Source organism: Malus domestica, chromosome 06 (genome assembly GCF_042453785.1).
Source record: "Malus domestica chromosome 06, GDT2T_hap1".
NCBI lineage: Eukaryota > Viridiplantae > Streptophyta > Magnoliopsida > Rosales > Rosaceae > Malus > Malus domestica.
Genome location: NC_091666.1, coordinates 5,355,407 through 5,361,406, shown reverse-complemented (window position 1 = coordinate 5,361,406; position 6,000 = coordinate 5,355,407).

The following is a 6,000-nucleotide window of genomic DNA, read 5'->3' as shown; positions in this document are numbered from 1 at the left end:
TTCATCCTTAGATCAAGCCCAACGGCCCTTTGGATCAATCACAAATCCACAAATACACACCTTACGGAGATCGAATCAGAGGATCAAAATAGAGAGAGATTGTAACCCCAAAATCATCAAACACTTAATATTTGTTTGTGCGCGTTGTTCTTGTCTCTTTCGTTTCAGGAATTTTCCGTGTTCACAAATTGATCATCAATATTGGGGAACTACTTGAGCATAACATATTAAGGGAATTAAGTAGAATTGGTTACGGTGAATTCGGATGCCCTAGGTTTTCTTTTCTTATATTTTAATCTTATTATTTTATGCATTTTTTTAAGTTGTATTTCATTTCAGTTTAATTCAAATCATATCTATCTTTTTTTTTTGTTAAAACTCTCAACTATAATTTGTTTCAATTTAATTAGTAAGACTTTTAGAATCAATTCAATCTCTATGGGATGATATCCGTGCTTATATGCTATACAATCATCTGATTCGTATACTTGCGATCACTAAAATTCAAGACTTAATGAGTTTAATTTGGGTTCTGTAGTTTGATAGTCGACGCCCACATTAGAGGATTTGCTCTCTTTCTTTCTTTCTCTTTGAATCAACATCAAAAGGAAGTCGCCGAATGCAATCGACGCCGATGGTGACATGGTTTCTGGCGAAAGGCAGAGAAGTGGTTGTGGGTACGTTATGTAGTTTGATAATCGACACCAATGTTGACGTGATCTCCGACGAAGGAAGGGGAGGGAAGTGGTGTTGCCATGGCTACAATAAAGAAGAGGGTTTTTTTTTTTTGGGGGGGGGGGGACGATAGAGAGATTGGAGGAGAAGATGCGGGTGGGTTCGACGAAGGAGACAAGGTTTCTGGCACTGAAACCGGCAAAAGCAAGAAGGAGATGGAGGCTAGGAGGGGAAAGGCGTTGGGGAAGAAAGGGGTTGTTTGGATGTGTGGTTAATATTGTGTTTGGTTACATTTTTGTAGAACTTATATTGAAATAGGTGTTTTGTTCTCATTGGGCTAGTCAATCTTTTGGGTACTCCCCATTGAGTACCAAAGTATTTTCCTATTAATATTGCTAGATCTTTAAAGTCAACCTATATTAAATATTGGCCTAACATTAAATTCGGCCTACATTAAATATAGGATAATGCTATGGAGATCAAATTTTTAAAACAAATTTGCAAACTAAAGGATGTGTCACTAATAGAAGCACGTTAATCAACACTTAAGTGATAATCCAATAATTTGGTTCACAAAATTTAGTTTAAAAATTTGATCTCTCTAGCATTAAACTTTGCCTATATTAAATGTTGGCCGAGCATTAAATTCAAAATATATTAATATTGGTCGAGCATTAAATTCTGCCTATTATAGGCTGAACATTTATTTCAGCCTGAATTAATTTTGATGCCAATTAAATACGGCCTTCTTTTGGAGAAAATTTGTGTGGGGCTTGGCATGCCACTGGACTTTACTGAGTGGCACTACAATCCACTCAAAAATCACCACGTGACAAGTCTTAAATATATTTTTTTTTCTCATTCTTTTATATTTAAAATTCTCATAATTATTTTTTTTACTAATTAATATGCATCAATTTAATGGCTTATATTTTGTTCGTTCCCCCCCCCCCTTTTCCCAAATATTCCCTCCAATTTATGTTGCAGGGCATGCCTGCCTTCTTTAACTTCCCAAACAATCTCATTGTGTAATATTGTTTGATTTATCTTTACGAAGACTGAACCCTTTCCTCATAGCATAAGCATTGCGTACTTGAAAGGCTTCAACGTCAGAATTCACCACCAATCTAATTTTTATATCTTCTTAAAACTCCATTGTCTCAGCAGCAACCTACCAATTGAAAGAAACAAAAAAAAAATCTCATAGTAAAGAACGGAAAAAACTATTGTATAAATATGTGGGTAATTCATATCAACATATTAACCATAACTTTGATTAACATTTGAGCCCTAATATTAGATTAACATCTTAACGAAAACAAATAAAAAATTAGGCTAACCCTAATACACCTATATATGTGGGTTATTCGTATCAAGTTCACATGATCAAATCAAGTATTGTATAAATAATGAAAAAACTTTAAGATTCGTGATTGCTTTCCATGACAAAAGTTGGAGAAAGTGATTTTGTTTAGGGTACAGAATTTTTTCTGGAGAACAGTGAGAGAAAAAAGTCAGAGAGACAAAGAAGTGGGAGAGAGAAGAAAGTGAAAGAGTCGTGCAACATAAATTGGAGGGAATGTTTGAGATGGATAACCGTGGTTTGCCACCAGTTGTCCCCCTTTAAAAAAAAACAAAAACAAAAAAATATCCATTAGATTGATGTATATTAATTAGTGAGAAATATAAGGCATTTTATATTAGCACCCCACAAAATGTTGAACGTATCCCACATTAAAATTTAATATTAATAACTTATTTACCCTACTATGCAATTACAATTTTGACCTTATTAGGCTTAAAAAAAACAAAAAATTTCTAAATACACCCCAAATCACTTTTAACGTATTATTTATCTACTTCAACTATCAAAACCCCTCACACCCTCCATTGTTGAATAAAACCCTAAGCAATGAAACTACAAACATGTTGATTGAGAAAAATTATTTTTGACCGGAACATGAAATCGGTGTTTCGAAAGCTTTACATGAGGTAAGACTTCATATTTTTCTTTGTTTTAGTGATTTCGACGACATCGATAATTATTTAATCTCACTCAATCTAATAATTCAAGAATTAGCACTTATGAATCTCATAATTCAAAAACCATGGCATGCGAACTGATTGAAGATTGAGTCAATGACATTCATAGGGTTCTTTCTTGCACTAATCTAAGATGCTTTCTTGCAGGTCGACTTGGTTCGACCAAATTATGCACAAGAAAATAGAAACAACATGGTAGCTTTGAAATCATTATTATTGTTATTGAAAAACGTTCAAATGAACCTAAACATTTTTTTCAAATCATTCAATTTGAAATCATTCGGCAAACTAACGTTCAGATGGCTTGAAATCATTCGGCAAAATTAAAAATGAGTGTTACAAGATTTGAGAAATGTGGAGGTGTATGTAGAAAATGTAAGGTGTATATTAAGAATATGGGGTGTGGGGGGTATTATGGGGAAGGAAGTGGGGTGTATTAAGATAATTTTTAATTGAAAAAGTAAATGTGGGGTATATTAAGTATGTGGAGTTTATTCAACAACTTGTGGGTGCTAATATAATTAGCCAAATATAATTATGAGAATCCTAAATATAAAAGAATGGAAAAAAAATTATATTTAAGACTTGTCATGTGACGATTTTTTAGTGAATTGTAGTGCCACTCAGCAAAGTCTAGTGGTAAGCTAAACCCCACACAAGTTTTTCTCTTTCTTTTGACCATCATTCAGTGATGCCAATCAATTTTTTGCAGCATTCATGGTGATGATCGCTAAAGTATTTGGTGGAGTTATTTGGTGGCAGCCAAGTTCAAAAGCAAATAATAAGTTCTCTTAACCATCGACCGGCTTACTGGCCGAAGCTCAAAAAGACTGGGGAGCAAGCTTGGACCTAGGCTCGTGTAATAGAGATCGTTAAATGAGCATAGTTCGGTACCTTTAAAGGAATAACATTGTAGTTTTTAGTCATAATAATTATCTCTTAAGGATGGTTGAACTGTTGGAAGAAAAATATGTAAAATATATTTTGAAATCACAACAACAAGATATTAGAACCACAAATTAAATAAACCAAATGAATATAAAAGAATTTAATTTCTCGCTTGAATTTGAAGTCATGGGTGGTTTTGATTTCAAAATTGTCTTTTACTCTACATTCTAAATGCTCTTGCTAGTGAATGGGGTTTAGCATTGTAATAGGATGTGTATTGTGAGAGTAAGGACAATCCTTATGTAGTTGTTAGGATATCTCTCAATCAAGCGTATTATTAAATGAGAGATTCTCATAATGGCAATTTATGTTGTATGTCCTACCATAATAAGTCTTACTAAATAGAGATTTTAATCATTGTTAAGAGTACTATTAGAGCCATATTGGGGCTGCAAAATCATTCGTATATCAACTCACTTAAATAATCAATTACTCGAGAATCAAATGATTGATTGACAAGTCATTGATACCTATATTTATGTTTACATTCTCCTACTTGAGTATTAATGAACTTATACACAAAATCAGACAAATACAACCAGAATAATAGGGATCATGAAGTCTATAATCGCAAAGACACTGAAATCAATAATTCAATGTTGCATTCAACAAAATAATAATAATACAATGTTGCAGACAAAGTTATGACATAAAGAATAGTGTACAATTATACTAATCATTCAAAACAAAAGTAGCTCGTAAATAAACTCAATAGGTTGATAACAAAACGCATAGGATATCAGAACCGAACCAAAGAGATAATAATATTAAACACATCAGGCAAGTCTCTAAAGAAACAAAAGAATGAGAACACAAATACTCTCTAAATACCCTAATTCATTATAAAAAAACACACAAAAACATGGCTTTAAACTTAAATGAACAGTAAAATGCAGATTATACCCCGAAGGAGACAACCCACCTTCAAAGAGAAAAACGCAGAGGATAATAGAATCGAACCAAGAAAAATAAAATGAGAACAGGCAGGTCTTTAATGCATCAAAGAACGAGAACACATAAAGCACTTTCAAAAACCCCTAATTCATTATAAATTCACAAAAACATGGGTTATAGATTAAAAAACCAATTCTTATCTTGTCAATCAGTAGATGCAGACATAGGGTAGACCAAGGATGAGCAAATCACGTATAGAATCGCCACATGCAGACGTACTGTTGACATAGGATGAGGAAATCGTGCACACAGGGGCCTCACTGGCCCCTTCCACTGACCGAATCTAAGACCCTGTACAAACGGCCCTAACTTGCCCTTGTTTAACATGGCTACTCCTCTCTCTCTCTCTCTCTCTCTCTCTCTCTCTCTAAGCCGCACGCCCCTTTCTCTCCCTCTCTCTGTAACAGCCGCCCTCACCAAACCCTACTCTGCATGCCCACACCGTGGACAAAGGATGAGAAAATGGTGCACGAAGGGGCCTTACTCGCCCCCTTCCACACACACACTCTCTCTCTTCCTATAAATACCTAATCATATTCTTTCACCTTACATCACATTTCAATATTTTCAAATACTTTCAACCAATCTTTTATTATCATCCGAAATTAAAAATAAAATTATCTTTTAGTATTTAAAAAAAAAACTTTTAATAATATTTTAATATGAATTGCTTGAGTTATTCAGTTTAGGGGTGAAAATACACTTACACAGTTACTGTTCACTAAAGGTAGTTACTATTCACTTTGGAGGGATTGAATTGCCTATAACCAAGGATTTTTTTAGGGATGGAAATGCTCTAAGTAACAACCACCCTCACCAAACACGAACGTGTAAGCCCCCTATCAAACCCATCGAACACTAAGGGTGCAACTTGGGTTGGGCCAATCCGAACCCGTCCATGTCCAATCCTACTTTAAACCCAAACAAGTTAATTTTTTTTTAGTTATAACCCGTCCGAACCCAACCCAATTTCAACCCGTTCATTGATTGGGTTGAGTTGGATGGATCATTTGCCCGTCCATCCCCAACCCAACCCAATTAACCAAACCCAATCTAACCAAATTGTAAACCATATCAATTAATTCTTATACTACACCCAAGTGGGCTAAGTCCAAAAATCAACGCCCTTTCTTTTCTTTTTCTTTTTTAAATAAATTATCCTTTATAATTACTTAAACTTTTAGGTAATAAAAGGCTTAGATTAGTCAGCCCATATTCATAGTCTCTAAATCCTAAAGTTTTATAGTTGATTGTTAGTCTCCAAAACCTAAATCCTTTGTGTCTCGAAGCAATTGCTCAGCAACTCTGATTGATTTATGAAATTAAAGTTAACTAACTTTGATGCTACTTGGCTTAATTTTTTTAAGAATTTAGAAACTA